The sequence below is a fragment of the Pavona decussata genome, unplaced genomic scaffold (genome assembly GCF_977016875.1).
Source record: "Pavona decussata unplaced genomic scaffold, jaPavDecu1.1 SCAFFOLD_128, whole genome shotgun sequence".
In the NCBI taxonomy this organism is placed as follows: domain Eukaryota; kingdom Metazoa; phylum Cnidaria; class Anthozoa; order Scleractinia; family Agariciidae; genus Pavona; species Pavona decussata.
Window position 1 is genome coordinate 343,217 of NW_028145542.1, and position 17,297 is coordinate 360,513.

The 17,297-nt window shown below is 36.7% G+C and overlaps 2 protein-coding genes and 1 long non-coding RNA gene across 4 annotated transcripts in view; 1 reads left to right on the forward strand and 2 right to left on the reverse strand.

Moving 5' to 3' along the window:
- Positions 1 to 17,297, reverse strand: part of LOC146468817 (ras-like protein 1) — a 348,000-nt gene that overhangs the window by 202,436 nt on the left and 128,267 nt on the right. The window lies entirely within an intron of this gene.
- Positions 1 to 17,297, reverse strand: part of LOC146468819 (uncharacterized) — a 349,521-nt gene that overhangs the window by 169,814 nt on the left and 162,410 nt on the right. The window lies entirely within an intron of this gene.
- Positions 1 to 17,297, forward strand: part of LOC146468825 (uncharacterized) — an 84,564-nt gene that overhangs the window by 34,844 nt on the left and 32,423 nt on the right. The gene's annotated exons all lie outside the window — the stretch shown is intronic.

Here is a 17,297-nt window from a genome sequence, read left to right on the forward strand (position 1 = left end):
GTTATTGTGGCTGAATAATATTGTGTTTAAACAAATAATTGGAAAATTTCTTTTCCTCTTTCTTTATCACTGCCATGGATAAATTAAACTAGAAATAGGTTAAACGCAGCAGATTTGAACTACATTAATCTGATTAAAAGTTTCGACTGTTACATTAAACTGTATCCTTTGCGTGAAATATACGTGAGAAAGCACACGCACAACGAACGCAGGAAAAAAAAATGGTGAATACGAGCCAGCAACATTTTCCAGTTTTCAGCGCAATATACAGTGATACTTCTCTGAGAAGAAGTATCCATTCAACATACTCAAGGATAATGAGTTTAAGAAATCGAGAAGAGTTCTAGCTGCGAAGCACAATGTCACTAGTTCGCGAGCACGACAGAAGAAACGAGCTGCAAGCCGCTCGGGCGATTGACGAAAACGAAGAAGATGCTCTTTTTGAGGCAGAAGAATTCGGCGACTCCAATCCAGTTGCATTCCAAAGAACTGTGTGGTGGTTTTTATCCCTACACTTGGGTTTCCCAGCCAGAGATGAGAGCGATGAGGACAATTGACTTAATGCTGCTTCTTTTAAAGTTGAATATGATTTTCACAGCAACCTTTTCTTGAGCCTTACTTTATGATGCGCTAGTAAATTTTCTGGGATCGACGAAACCCTTTTGTGAGCAGTTTCAAAAACAAACCGCAGCTGTTAAGATTTTCGTCATATTCCGCTATAAATCGTTCTTGAAGTCTTTTCTATAATCAGCATGATTACATGTAAACGTTCAGTAAATTTGTTTTCATGTTAACCTCGTGGTACCGTAGCTTGCTCTTTCTGGGTTGCTCGCGTCCTCAAAAACACGTCACGACGGAAACCCTTTGAATTCAAGTGACCGGAAGTACGTTTTTTAAAACAAGCTTGCTCCGAGTGCCATATAATAAACTACTTACTAGCCTAGCTTGCTCGAGCCGTACTGGGGAATATTGGCCCTCAGTCGTTTTTGTACGGACCTCGCTGCGCTTGGTCCGTACTGCCACGACCTCGGGCCAATATTCCCCAGTACGGCCCTCGCGCTCGGTTAGTAAGAGGTTATTAAAGGTCGCACGCTATTTGATCTCACACTTTTGTAACGACCGCTGATCTTCGTTTGATTTTACTCGTGAGGAAAAAAAACCCATAAATTCAGAATTTTTCTGATGCAAACCCGTGTTATAATGAGCTAGACAAGTTAATTTCAATTACATTGTGTGGTGTTGTGTGATTTTATGGGGTTGGTGTTTTAAGGACGGTGCCTGCTAATACCGAAGTATTTTTGGGCGGTTTATGACTGTGCGGGAAAAGCCAATCTCAGCAAGGGCTACTGAAATCCAAAAAGAAAATTGGGGGTAACCACCCATTTTTCAGAGATAATTAAGCAATAATATCTCTAAAAAGCGCCAAAATGTAAAGCAATGTATGGGATTTTTCCTAAATTGAAGCTTAATTATCTCTGAAAAATGCATGGTTACCCCCAATTTTCTTTCGAGATACCAAAAGCATTTGCTAAGTTCTATTTTCTCCGTATAGTTTTAAACTGTGCAAAAATATCCCTGTATTAGCAGGCACCACCCATAGAAAATCCGAGTTTCTCGAGATGCGCAGAACGTATGCGCAGTAACAATAGTAGGGACCGTCCTTAAGTTTATCCCGCTGGTGCTCCAAACAAAAGAGAAGACGAGAAGCAAGCGAGTATAAAGAAAACATGGGCGACGCATGGGCTACATTGTGGGATTCCTAAAATATCAACATTCTTATAAACGAACAGATGATTAATAAATGAATTTATTTAGCACCAACTTTCCATTTCCGTGCGAATACATTCGTCTTCCGTTTTAACATTACGTATATGGTGACAATTAACCGATGCTATTCCAATATAAGTAAAATGGATGCCATCAAGCGCTTAATATATGCGGGTACTTGTCCTTGGAAAAATGCGTTTTCCCTTCAATCAGGCAATACCATGGCAACACTTTCCTACTGATCAACCTAACGAATTCTTTCCCTTAAAAAGGGAGAGGGCAGGAACACCAATTGTCGTCGCTTCTAAAGATTTTCAGTGGTAAGGTGTATTTCAAAAGTAATTAAACGTAAAAATGAAAATCTTCCATATTTATTGCGTTGTAATAACTAACATGGTCTCCGCATCGCCTAATATGTATGGTTCTCATATCATTTGCTTGGAGACGCAAGAGAAGATTCGTTCAGGATGAATACACCTCATAAGAAAGTTCGAGGAAAGCTTACTATAGTGAATGTAATGTGTGATGTTAGATGCTAGTTTCAGAACTGAAAACAAAACTGAAAACTCGAAATTTATTTAATTTAATTTCGATACTTCGCAGTCGATTACTAACATTTTTTCAACAAGAAAGAGATTAAGTAAAATTTTCACTAGAATGACAATTACAAGTAATAAACAGCATGACACAGGGAAACTCAAAATTTCTTCGGCAAAATGCCTGCTTCAAATTTTGATCACCGGAAGACTTAAACCTTTTGTTTTATGAGCTGAGAACTGACATGTGCTTTATAATAAGAAAAAAGAAAATGTAGGTAACATTTGCGTAAAGCCGGCCAGCAGCAGCTATTAAATTCATGGAATAAGATTCCGCTTTCTAAAACTCAGTCTTTAGCTTAAATTTTGAGCTATACTATCTGGGAAAACGTAACTGCATTAGCTTATAGAACTATGTCCTTAACAAGCCACAGAACAATCTTCTAATACAGGAGACAACATTGAATGGTTTTGCTTTTAAAAATGTTACCGTTTGATGCCGCTCATAAAACCCCATGTGTTGTCCAAAGCAAATACAGTTCATATGTTATTGGGATTCCACAAAGAAAAATGATGTCATAAAAAGAAAAATTCACAAACCACAAAAAGCAAGACTACAAGCAGTTGTATTTTTCTTCAAAGATAGGGTAGCGTGATATAAGAAGATGAACAAAAACAAAAGAATGGCGCAATTTTAAAATAGAGGACGACGAAGCTGCAAGAAACGATTACGCAAGCCCTCTATCAGGCTTCCTCCTTGTAATTCACAATTTTATGTTCTGTCCCTTGCCACTCGAGGGTCACGTTATTACGAAGTTAAGCATTGCATACGTTACTAATTCTTTAGAAAACTTACGCTGTAGGGGTAACCTTTCAAATGTGGTAATATGGTGAAATAGAAAAAGTAATCAGACAAAAAACCTTTAGTTGTGTTACCCACGCCGAATCTTCCTATTTTATTAGAATAGGGATAAATGAAACGGACAGTAGCGACCGTTACAAATGAATGAACTGAAATAGCGTATCGTTTTTATTTATTTACCTCTGCTTTTCACTTTCATTTTCGTTTTTTTTTTGGCCTAACTATGATCAATATGACTATGTAATATTTTTTTTAAGAATTACTGTTGCTTTGCCATTGATTTTGGTCCAATGTGTATACTTTGTTCTTATTACTTAACTGAGGAAGCTCATTCTTTATAAGCCCGGTGGCTTTCGTTTGGCTTCCTCGCCATTAGTGTTTAAATAATAATAAATAACTTTTTGCATTTGTACAGTTTATTGCAAAAACAATAAACTGAAACTAAAGCGTGTCGTCGTGCGACCTCAAACAGTTGAAATTGACTGGATTTTGTTACAACAAAGCCGAACCGATCAAGGTTTAGGAAGGTTTAGGAGATTCAGCATATTTCTTTGAAGTCCTGCTATAACGAAATTCAACGCCTTAGAAAATGGGAGGCTTTGTAGCAATAATAAGTGAGTTGCACAAGGTTCGCCGCCTTTCCGCTTCAGGCAGCTTAAAGCTTAGAATAACATGAAACACTCGCAGGCGGCCATTTTAAGTTTTGCCAAGCCAAGTCTCACCATTTTACTCTTCTCTTTCCCAAATCGATTTATTTTACCCTTTTGAATAAGTTAATTTCATTATTACGAAAACCAAAATAAGATTTGGACTTTTGAATCTGCTTCTTGCAGTTCCGATCCTTTATAAATGTTTAGTAAGTTTTGCTAATTTATTTTATTTTCTAAAATTATTGAAATGTAAAATTTTAAATTTTGATCTTCATGATAGGCGAGCAAATAATGACTAGAAGGTTTTCTTTGTCCTAAGACCGAATAATAATAATAATAATAATAATGATAATAATAATAATAATAATAATAATAATAATAATAATGATAATGATAATGATAATGATAATGATAATGATAATGATAATGATAATGATAATGATAATGATAATAATAATAATAATAATAATAATAATAATAATTATAATAAAAACAAGGAAAATACAGGGAGATGTAAAGAATCAACCATAAGAGGAGACAGAAAAAATCTGAGCTCGAACCCACGACCCTCCGTGTTCTAGATCGGATGCTCCAACCTCTGAGCTACTGGGGACTCGTTGGTTGATTCTTTACTTCTCCCTGTATTTTGCTTTATAATATCCTGCAATAAAAACAAGATTTGTACATTTCAAAAGGTAACGACCTCAGCGCAAAGGACGCCATTTTGAGGGAAGGGAGGAAAAGGGGTGCGAAAGTCTTTTTCAATTTATTTATTACTATTATTATTATTATTATTATTATTATTATTATTATTATTATTATTATTATTATTATTATTATTATTATATTATTATTATTATTATTATTATTATTTTCATGCCTTCCATTGGAATTGCTGGGTCGGAGTTTCTTCTTTCGCAAAGCTATCGTTACTGGCTTCGACAACAAAAAAAAATGTAGATTTAATTGATCCAATTTCTTTCTCCATAGGAATTTGTCAGAGAACAAAATTTCTGAACTAACTAACGAGACATTTGCAAATCTGACGTCCCTGGAATTTCTGTAAGTTGTTGGATATAATTTTGTTTCCGCGTAAGACCAGTAAAGTTTTTACAGTCATGTTAGTTGATTAAAACATAGTGAATATACTGGGGCTGTACCACAGCAGAACTTTCCGTCAGCTGTGAGAATTGTATGGTGATTTGTAGGAGAGTTTGGATCATGAGTCAGACGGAAAACTAACGAGTGGTCATTACTGTAAAGCTATATTTCTTTTGATCAATTTTGTTTCTGAGGCTGAGTGTTTTGGCAACACAATGCCTCAGATAATAGTAATTCGTTATACCTAGAGTAAAACAATAATAAGTTGTCTCTCTTAATCAAGACCGAAGAACTCGCTCGGAGGCTGAAGAATGAGGAGAAGGGGGGGGGGGGGGGGGTCAGGGGGTAGGGGGTACTATCAGCGGACTCTTTTGATATTTATCATAGTTTAAATATACCATGCGGTTTGTTCAAAATTCATCTTAAAACAATTTTAAGTACAATATTTAGTCTGACTTTTTAATGTTTACTGTAATTCATTCCATCTAATTTTGACTGGTTAAATTCTCAGAAATTTCATTGTGAATGTTAGGGGGTACTATCAGCGGAATCTTTTGATATTTATGATAGTTTAAATATACCATGCGGTTTGTTCAAAAATCATCTTAAAACAATTTTAAGTATAATATTAAGTCTGACTTTTTAATCGTTACTGTAATTCATTCCATCTAATTTTGACTGGTTAAACTCTCAGAAACTTTATTGTGAATGTTATTTAAAAACACAATAAAAGTTTCCTGCTTTTCGACGTTTTTGAAACATTCTTAAAATTCAATTGATCAGTGCGGATCGTAGAAGACTGCTTTCCAGAGAACACGGCAAAAATATTGCGTTCATTTACGTCTGATATGTTCATTTACTAATTAGACTCTTTGCAGTGCCTTTATTGTGTGCTTTTTTGAGATAGCACATTTCGATCGAAACTGCCGCCATGTAAGTTTTTAATAGCGAGCGCAACCTGGGAGCCCTCGTCAGTTTCTTTAGCGTCGGGGAGAAAAGGAATGAGACGTCTTTTTCTCCCCTTCCTGCCAGCCCCTCGTTAGTTTTGGTGCACTCGCCACATTGCGCTCGCCATTATCAACCAAGCTACCGGCAGTGCGGTCCAAACATACGATATTGACAATCACATGGGAAATAGAGGTTTGAAAACAGTCTATTTATTGCTCTAAAAGAAAATATTTTGGGACGCATTATACCCTCGACGTTTTAGTGTCATATACTTAACATTATCATGTTTATAAGCTTCTATAGCAGCTGGTGTAATAACTCCTTCCCATAGCTTGTTTGGGTACAAAGAAAAGAAAGAAAGAAACAAACAAACAAACAAACAAAAAAACGGAGGAAAGAAAGAAAGAAAGACCAAACATACAACTAATTGCAGACAATTGCCAACTTGACAAAGAAAGAATGAGAGAAAGCATCATTTTACATTGATTCAAACTACTCAAGTGCGCCTCTCACGTAGGGACTTTCAGTTCATAGGAGCGTTGTTATTTTTCGGCTCTTTTACGAAACTATATTTATCGATCTGACGCAATTCCAGTCCCCTTGGTCTTTCTGATAGCTCAATTTTTATAATATTTTAGCAGTTAGTACTGCTACTTTACCAGCTTTAGTGCTACGTGCGATGAAGAATCTAGCAAGGGAGATTTGGGAAGCAAATATTAGCATTTTGATTCAATTGTTATTTAGCCGAAAATCTCTTGTGCTAATGTTGTTATGATGAAAGTCGCATTTAATCATACGAAGCGTTTTCCTCGTTTACTTCCAGTAAAGATATTGCTTTGTTGTAAAAAAAATGAAAGTCACTTCCTGTTTATATAACCAAAAGTCCCCTGAAGTGGCTGACGAATCCTACTGTCGTTTACCTCTTTTGTTATGGGAGCCCTAATGAGAAAACATAGAACAGCTAATTGCGAGAAGAAACAGTAATTGTTATCGGAAAAATCGTTTGAATTTTTAAATTGCGTGTATTGACAGGAAAGGGGAGGGAAAAGAATCAATCAATCAAGCAAGCAAGCAATCGATCAATCAATCAAATAAACACAGTGTGCACATTGTATTTTAAAACCGTTACAAACTCGCAAGGGGGCTGCAACAGCCAATAAAAGTCGGATAATCAAACCCTGGCTACTCGCCTAGCTTTCAAAAACTCATAAATAATTCGTAAGCCTAATTGACCTATCAAATGGTCGATAAAACATCACTAGGTTGGTTTTAAAACCCGATAAAACCTCCTTCTTATTAGTATTCAGTGTTTAATGTTTTTCTAGTATGCTAATTTCCAACGTTCACAGTACCATCATTGTAATGACCTCTCTTTGACACCCGCTTTTCCAGGAATGTTTTTGAAGCCGTTCAAAAAACTCGCAGCATGTTCTTTATCGGGTCTAAAACTACGAGGCGCGGCCGATAAAACACTGCTGCTCGTGTTTTAAACATACTATGACTTCTGCTTCCCAAATCACACACACATAGACGTGTATCAGTATGCGGCTAATTATCTGTGGAAGCTAAAGGCCGATTTAGACGGCACAACTTTTGCTTACCACTGTCGCATGCGATTTCTAGAGCGCGCACTGCTCGCGTCATGCAAAAAGTCGCACACAACACTCGTCATTCAACATTGCCTATACCTACGATTGTCGTAGAATTTTGAGACATGTTTTATTTGTGACGAGCACAACAGTCGTAAGCGAGTTATAGGTTTGATTTACACGAAACAATTCGTGTCGTAGGCCCGTCGTAAGCTTGTCGCGTGCGACGAAGTCGTACCGTGTAAATCAGCCTGAAGAGTGCTTCTTTCTTTGAATCAGCAATACCCTGGTACCATTTTCCTATTGTCCATCATAAAGAAATCTCATCATTTTATGTCATGATATATAAAAGAGTAGCAGAGGAACACTATTTGCCGTCGCTTCTCCCTACTCGTAAAGTTTTGATTTATATATTGCTAGACAGGCTTTGTTGGTCCTGACATGTCTGAAATTAATTCCCCTGTTTGTAACTTATAAACTCTTCCCTGCAACATTTTCTTTTTGCAGTTTGAAATTAATGTATGATTCAAGACACATCATCATTTTAGTACGCCACTCAGAAATACCATGAACACTTTCATTTGACTTTGACATGTATTACATGTATGCTACAACCAATCCAGCATGAGATGGCAAACTATAGAAAGGGTAACCATTAGGTCTGTAGTTTAATTATCTGTAGTAGGAATATTGTGTATCATATTTAATGTATTTACAGTGTATGTTGTATTTTTTGGTTAATGGCAAAATAAATGAATTGAATTGAATTTCCAGACTTCATAAAATAATTAAAGTGTCGATGGTTTTATGAATCACAATGTAATTAACTCCAAGTAAAAGTACTCAAACTGTATATTACTGTGTGAATCCAAAACCTATGAACACATTCATTTCACTTTGACTGGGACCGGCATCTTCTGGAGCTGGACAGCTTTACACTGACGTGGTTGCGTAACTTCAAAATCAACAGCAAATCATGCAGCACAAACTGAAAGATGATTTAAAATTGAAGGGGTGTGTGCAAAAAGCCCTAAGTGGCTTCTGATAAATTGTCAGATGCTCCTTCCAAATTGCGTTGCATTCACTTGTGAGACAAAAGGAGAGTTTGACCTTACATCAAAGTCACTTAGGGCCTTGTTCCAGGCACCCCTTCATTTACAAGCACAATTACTCCCTTAATCATAACTATAACAAAATTCTCAAATCTGATTGGCTATCAACAGCCATAATTTGAGCATTAACAGGACAGTGTACACATCATGCCCTGTGTAATTGGACAGTTTACCTGTCATGCCTGATGTAATTGGACAGTGTGTGTCATTTTGTGTAATTAAATTAATCTCGAAACTTAACGCAACTGCTGTCCTCTATTTATTCACCAAAAAGTGAAACTGTTGGCTTTTTTTCTCAAATTTTGTTGGAGTTAAGATTAAATGATAACAGGACTTTGTATCATCCAATTCTTTCTGTAACCATACTCACGATTAAACAAAAACTAATCACTGATTTCTTAATCACTCGTACGATTACAGACCAAATTGGCTCTACTCAGTCCAATTACCATTATCAATTGTACATGTACAACATAAGGTCCATTCACAAACTTGTTTTATCACTTGCAAAATCTAAAAAAATCTAAATCTGAAATCAAAAATCATAATTATTCCATCAGGTTAAAGACAATAGGGAAACCACAAACTTGAATAGTGATTTAAATACAGCTGTTGACAAATGGTACAGGTGTCCAACTTGAGTTATCCAGTTTGAACAAGTTGTAATTGGACATCTGCAATTGAATTCCCAGGTTTTTCGTTTCTATGATTGTACAAATAGGCATGTGAAGAACCAATCAGATTCAAGAGTTTTGTTATTAGCACTACAAAAAATATATCTTGTTACATGTAAGCCTGGTTCACACTAGCAACATAACAACAAATGATAAAGTGTATCCCCCAAGATCACAGTAACTGTACAGTAAGCTGTGGTAAGGGCTTCTGTACCAGGGCTCAAAATAACGGCCGGTCAACGGATAATGTCCACAATGATTGGAGTATTGACTGGTCAACCTTTCGTCTTGCCAGTTATGTTGACTGTCACATTCAATCGTATTGAAGACGAAATAAATTAAAATTTCCATGCTGTTCAGTTGTTATCAGTATGACAGCGTGTTGCCGGCTGTGTATTGCGGATCTTTGATCTGAAATCCTGGGTGAAATGCAACCAGAACCGTTGTTTACAACTTCGCGCATTGAAACAGATATCGGGGTTCACGCACTTCCAGTTGCACAATTAAAAATATTTTCACTTTCATTAGTTAATTTATTAGTTAGTTTGTTTTCATTTCGCCGCTGTAATTTATTTCTGTTGTTGACTATGAGCCTTTTTTGGAAATATATAAGGCCAGTTTTGCTTCACGTGCCCTTGTTTTAAGAGTTATTTATGTTGTAAATTTGCACAGCCAGAAAGGATACGTGACCAAGCTAAAATGAATTTGACCGGTTATCATTTCCCGGAGACTCTGCGGAAATTATTTCGAGCCCTGGCGGTACTTGCCTTGTTTTAAAGAACAATCTTTGTCACGTCATTTGTGAAGCGCTGGTTACACTGATAAATTATTTGAAAACTGCTTAAACTGATTTAAAACAATAAGCTGCACTGAAACACTGAAAAAAAAAAACCGACAAATAGTTGAATAGTGAAATAATGGCAAACCAACTGTATGATAGTCATGTTGTAACACATGTTTACTGAGTAGCACCTATTGTTTTGCATCAAGCACGCTTATTTAACAAATCGACGGCAGTTTTCTATGACGTCAAAAAACGTTCAAAACTCAAGTGGAACCACGAGCCGCAGGCGAGTGGTTTCACTGCCTAGTTTTGCCTAGTTTTAACTGTCCAAATGGCTGGTAGCTATTGTCTATAAGAGTACAGACATTGAAAATGACGTCAGATGTAACGCGCGCGCTTTCTCAACGAAAAAAATAGCCAATTCCGCTCGTACTTTTTCCATGTTATTGTAAAAAAACAAATCGACGGCAGTTTTCTATGGTCTATACTCTTACAGCCCACAAAATGACGTCATAAAATGTCCAAAACTTGGCAGTGAAACCATTCGCCTGCGGCTCGTGGTTCCTCTTGAGTTTTGAACATTTTTTGACGTCATTTTATGGTCTATTTAACAATTAGACGGCGAGCTCGAGGTTTCTATCGGCTGATAGTTGGCGAGGGGCGAAGCCCCGAGCCAACTATCAAAGGCGATAGAAACCGAGAGCAAGCCGTCTAATTGTTTTAGCATACCTCAGTGATCGATCTATGAAGCAAAAAAATCTTTATATTTCATAAATTTATATATATTTGTGCAATGATGCATGCTAAATTGCGCGCGCTCTGACAAACTGCCGTCTATCGATCGATAGACGGCACCCAGATTGCGGGTTACGCGATAGTCGGTCACTGAGGTATGCTTTATAGACCATAGAAAACTGCCGTCGATTTGTTAAATAAATGTTTTACTTTAGTTTTATTATCACCTTAGTTATCCCCGTGGCAAATACAGAAGCATGTGTGCACAGGGAGCAGAGGAGTTATGCTAGAAATGTCAATAAAAAAACGTCTTACCTCCTAAAATTGCATTCTTGTATTCTTTGCGTAGTTAAAACCTCATTTGCGAACCAAATATATGCATTCATTTGCGATCGAATGCGATCGATCGTTTCGAACCGCCATTTATATTATTTTGAAAATTGTCGACCGCTGTTTATTGGGCCAACTGCCTCGTTCGGAAAGCTTCGCTTTTCGAAAATCATTTGTTGGACTTCGTCCAACTGAATACACGGTCCCAATAAACAGCGGTCGACACTTTTCAAAATAATGCGGTTGACGCATGCGAAACGATCGATCGCATTCGATCGCAAATGAATGCATATATTTGGTTCGCAAATAAGGCTTTAATTACGCAAAGAAATACAAGAATGCAATTTTAAGAGGTAAGACGTCTTTTTATTGACATTTCTACAATAACTCCTCTGCTCCCTGTGATGTGTGTTGACTCTTGCCGGAGCGACTCTCAATAAATATTGATGATCGGTGCCATGTTCACTCCGTTGTTCTGATGCGACAGGACAATCCCAGTGGCGATGTAATGTTAGCGATTCGATGTCGGAGAGTTTCGCAAAATCATGGAAAGTACCGCAGATCGGGATGAAAGAGAACGATCGACCCAAACGAACTATAAACACCACAGGCAGCCCAAGCTCGCGTCACTAGAGAGCGTGTAATAATTAATTCAGTAGTGGGCATGACGATGACCTTTGAGTGCAAGCAGCCATTGAGAGTTTTTAAAAACGCATTATAAGACTTTGTATGGGAAATAAAATACTGTCGATTATGAAGATTAAAAAACGCTAAATTTAACTTTCATTCAATAAAACGAATAAAACTGCCAAGTTTGCGGCGTCACTAGAGAGCGTGTGATAATTAATAACTAGTGAGACGATGACCTTTGAGTGGAAGCGGCATTGGGTTACGTTGAGAATTTGAACGCATTATAAGACTTTGTATGAGAAATAAAATACCGACGATTCTGACGCTTAAATTAAATGCTAAATTTAACTTTCATTCAATAAAATGAATAAAACTGACTCCGTCTTATGAAGGGAATGACAGTGATTTCAAAGAATGCCCGAAACGGCAAAATAAACCCCAAAACGCACAAGAATACACCAGAGGTGAGTCAGTTTTATTCATTTTATTGAATAAAAGTTAAATTTAGCGTTTTTTTAAGCGTAAAAATCGTCGGTATTTTATTTCCCATACAAAGTCTTATAATGCGTTCAAATTCTCAACGGCTGCCTGTAACCCAATACCGCTTGCACTCAAAGGTCATCGTCTCACTAGTTATTAATTATCACACGCTCTTTAGTGACGCGAACTTGGCAGTTTTATTCGTTTTATTGAATGAAAGTTAAATTTAGCGTTTTTTAACCTTCATAATCGACAGTATTTTATTTCCCATACAAAGTCTTATAATGCGTTTAAATTCTCAATGGCTGCTTGCACTCAAAGGTCATCATGCCCACTTAAGTAATTAATTATTACACGCTCTCTAGTGACGCGAACTTGGGCTGCCTGTGTAAACACTCGCACAGTTCGAAGATATCGCGCCTAAAATTCAAACGCTTCTCATGTGATCATTTATGTGGCGTATTAGTGGTTAATTTTGTTCGCCGAAGGGGCTAAATGCTTCCCAGGTCACTCGCGTGCCGTTACTGCCGTCTCAAAAGTTCAGCGTACAACATTGCTTTTTGGGTGATACTTCATGTATGCATAAAATTTTCTACTGTTTATGTTTTTGGCGCTCTTCCTCCGATCCAGCCGAAATAATAGCGGGACTTTCAGGATTTCTTGTTTCTGCGTGTTAGAACGGCAACAAGGAAGGTGAAGAATCTCTCAATAAACTAGAAAGAGGTCCTTTAAATGGAGGGAAAAAGTCTTGAAGAACGGCGGCGGATCACGAACAAGGAGGAAACATGCACTGCATCGACAAGGAGGGCACGATTAAATGCTCACTAAATACTTGCAAAGAGAAACTCCGCAAAAGAACGAATTCTCTCTTTCTTGCAAGAAAGTATTAAGCTTACGCATTTAAAAATGGTGACAATACAAGGAGGCACAAATAATTCTTCATCAGAAGACTGGGAAAAAAAACCCTTGGTTTTCTCGATTTGGAGCGAGACCAAAGGTAAGCTTTTAATTCCTTTTTTATACGTGTGTCGAGCTTGAAGTCACCTCTTGCCATATTGATCCCAGTGAGCAGTTGTTCATGCAAGGTATCCACAGCTAAGTACAGCGGGGAAAACTCTTTCTTTCCAACCTTCAATTAAATACTAAATACTAATAACTAAATACTAATTTGGCTTCACAGTCTAACATATTTATTGGTACTTCAGTCAGTGCAGTGATTGGGGAAGGGGGTCAATTAACACCTGTGTTGGACAGGGGAAGAGAACCAAATTATTGTCCGACACACTTTGCTAAGGATGACTTTATGTTCTAGTCAGCCAAGCCTTTGTTATTGTTTATGATCTTTAATTTCCTATGAAATAACACATAATTTTATGCAAACGATAATACATCTATCAATGTTAAGCCCGAAGGGGGGCGGGAGGGCGTGCATATGTGGGGCATTTGAATGAAAGAAATGAGTGAAATTCTTATATGCCGCACATATTACCAAGTCTCATGGCGGTAACAATTCTATGGAGTGAGATCGGATGTCAGCATCGGTCCATATTAGATCTCACCCACCCACCCACAAAACAACCCCAGAATGATTGTGAAAGATAGAAGGCCAGACCACACCAGGAACTACGTCCACTACTCTTGCGAATAGTGTGTGACTTCTTTAACGTCCCACAAAGTAATCATGAACAGGGGTTGTGAGACGGTACCTACGTTTTATCGTCCTTATCCGAGAAGACTAGAAAGTCTAACCATTTGCAGATGTCATTACAAAGGCAGCACTTTTCTCCTCAATTAATTTTAAAGACCCTGAGTGTTGGTCTGTGTGGGGGATTGATCCCACGACCTCCCTCACAGAAGCCCAGTGCTCTACCAACTGAGCCAACCGGTCGAAGGTTGACCTCTTTTGCCTTCCCCACCCTCGGGAATTTGACTAGGAATCTGGGCCCCAGGGTGGGGAAATTTGCTTTTTTGCACTGAGGAATGGGACCAAGTCACATCGTCCCATGTGCTTGTCTGTGTGCCGGCCATCTTGGAAGTGCCTGTGTGGAGATTGAAAGCATTATTTTCAAAGTGGACTTGTACTTTCTGCAAATAATCTCTATCCTATAGATGGTCACGGGACACTCAGTTGTATAGCTCAACATGTTAGACTTTTCGTTTTTGTTAGATTGAGGCAATGATATCTTAATAAATCATTTAAAATGCAAGATTTGTATACCTCAACATGTTACAATCTTTCGTGTTAGATTGAAAAAAAATAAAGGATATCTGACTGCATCACTTGAAATGCTAAATTTTTATAGCTAAACATGGTGCATTCTTCCTTGTATTAGACTGAGAAAATGATGTCTGATTGCATCACTTGAAATGCTTGATTTATAAAGCTCAATATGGTATTCAGACCATATTGTTTCTGTAAGATTGAGGCAATTACATTTGATTTTATCACTTTAATGCTATATTTGTTGATTAATTGCTTTGGATTACACAATCCATCAAAGGAATTAATAAAAAAAAAAAAGCTTGGCAATTTATATCAATGATTTGTAAAATATACACAACAACTACTATAAACTTAAGGGACATTACTTCCCCATGGTGGGGATATTTGATCTGGTTTGACCCAATTTTGGGGCCCTACGGTGGAGATTCTTACCAAAAATTCTTCTGAAAAGTCAAATGCTTCCAATATGCCCAGTTCCCCCACCCCTTTCCTTGGGCTTAACATTGATAGATGCATTAAAGGTCAACTAAGAAATATTACAGTGTTTGTATCCACAATCCATAAATTAATACTTGCACTTTCCACCTTATTTCGATTTTAATGAAAGCATTTTCACTATTTTCATGTGTGAAACTGATTTAAATTTCAGCAAATTGCACAAGATTGGAGGCCATCAGGCCTCTGTTTGAGAGCAAACTGTCCTTCTGGCTTACCAAACTGCAATATATGACCACTTAGATGCACCCATCAGTGCAACTCCTCTTCCAAGCTGCAACTACATGTGCCAAAGCAACAATGAAATTTGATTACTCTTATTATATCCTGAAAAAAGATGACCCAACAAAAGAGACAGTCTTAAGTTAGAGTAACTGCATTCTTTGTTTTAAGCTGAAAACTTACAGTATATACAATACTGACTGTGTTCCAACAGAGCAAAACACATTAAAACAGACTTTGGCAGTACATTTATTATAGACTGCAGAGAAACTGCCTGATATATGATATACAGACACAGTATTTAAATTGCAAAGCTTATAAGCAACCAAATATGTACTTGTTATATTAATGGGAAAGTACAGTACTGTATCATACAAATTTGCTTTCCTTTCCAAAACCCAAAAATGTTTGTCTGCCAGCAGAAGCAAAGAAATAATTACATCTAGTTTTGTTATAAATTATCACCCTAGTGTAATAAAACTGTCTATTTGTGGTTCAGAGACACTGAGTAGACCGGTATGGATTCAAACTTAGTTCTAAAAAATGTTAAGCTTACATGTATGTTTTTCAAGTTCTCGCATTTTTTTTTTAATGTACTAGAACAGACCACGAACAGATTCCTTTCAAGAATTGGGTTGATTTCTTTCCTCTTTTCATTGTGGAATTATTTGGCAGCTGATTGAAAGTCTTTTTTTATCATTTTAAACAAAAGATACCAAAATCTTATGATACTTCCCTTATAAGGCTATTCCAAAGGTTCACAGGGCTTCTTTGATGGAAAAATACTTTTTTCAGCTAAAGTAAAGTTCATTTGTTAATTAAACAATTTCCAAAGAAACATAAATACTAAAAAGAATCTACACAATCTCCAAAAGTAAGGCATGAACAATACCACTGACCTTTTGGTGGAAACCAGTTCATCCAGAAGCCTCTTTTACATATCATTAGAAATTTTCTTATACATTTGAGTGTCATGGTTGTGAAAAATTATCATTGAGATAGGGTGAAGTTTGAAACTTTCTGGATAAGAGAGAAATGACTTGGACACCAACCAGAGCTAAGCTTAAAGACTTCAGTAGAGGGAAACATGCAAATCTTGTGATTAAAAAAACAAAACCAACACAATGACATATGTGTATTAGCAGAATAACTTTGTAACAAAGATAATATTTACAACAATATTGAGAAGTATTTAGAAAAAAAAATGAAGTAAATTAATTAATGAGATTGCAAGAAGTGTAAACTCCAAAAGGTACATGTAGTCATAATCATATCATTGAGCTTAGCATTGCAACAAAATGAATGAGCTTTCAATAAAAGTTATTGTTAATAATTTATTGCTCCAAAAAATTATGGTTGTAAGATGTAGCTCCATTGTTTACTGTGCTAAAGTTATTTAATATTGTATTTCTGTATTTTTCAGTAAAATTCCTATTTATTTCATTAAGTTTTATACTTTACTCCTCCTTGATTTCAGCTTTTCTCCTTACTAACCCAAGAGTTGGTTATGATATCTCCACAAGACATAGATGGTAACAATGCTACAATCAACCTTGGTCATAATTAAGTCTCTGGCAATTGTCAAAAGAAATACTACAAGGCCAAGTATGAAGGTTTATTATAATTACTGAGATGACTGCCAAAAGAAGCACTGGGACATGTACATTGCTACAGAAAATAATTGTTTGTGTTAACCCTCATTTGCTTCTGACAAATGTATATCTGGTGTGGGCATGCTGATGTCAGCAGTAATGTTGAAAGTGAAAGTTGTTTCCTTACTGGACAAAGGAAGTGTTGGGGAAAAGATCCAAAGTTTGCTTGCAGGTGATCCGTATCATTATTTTCTTAATCAACTTGAAAGTAGTGTATCCTTAGCTTGTAACCAAGTATACATGGAAAAAAACAGTAAGGCATGTCCATTCATAAAGGGTCTGATGTAATTTGAAGTTAGCTGCAATAGAAATGATCAAAGCTCACTTTTTTCATGTTCCCTAAATAAATTTCCAAGCTGCACACATTTAGCTTACTATCTAAGTACCCAAACATATACGACACAAACATGTAACAATGGACCTGGACTATATACACTGTACAGTGTATATAAGCTTCTGTAGTATGAAGGAAGCAGTAATGAAACAAATATACATGTAAATACAAT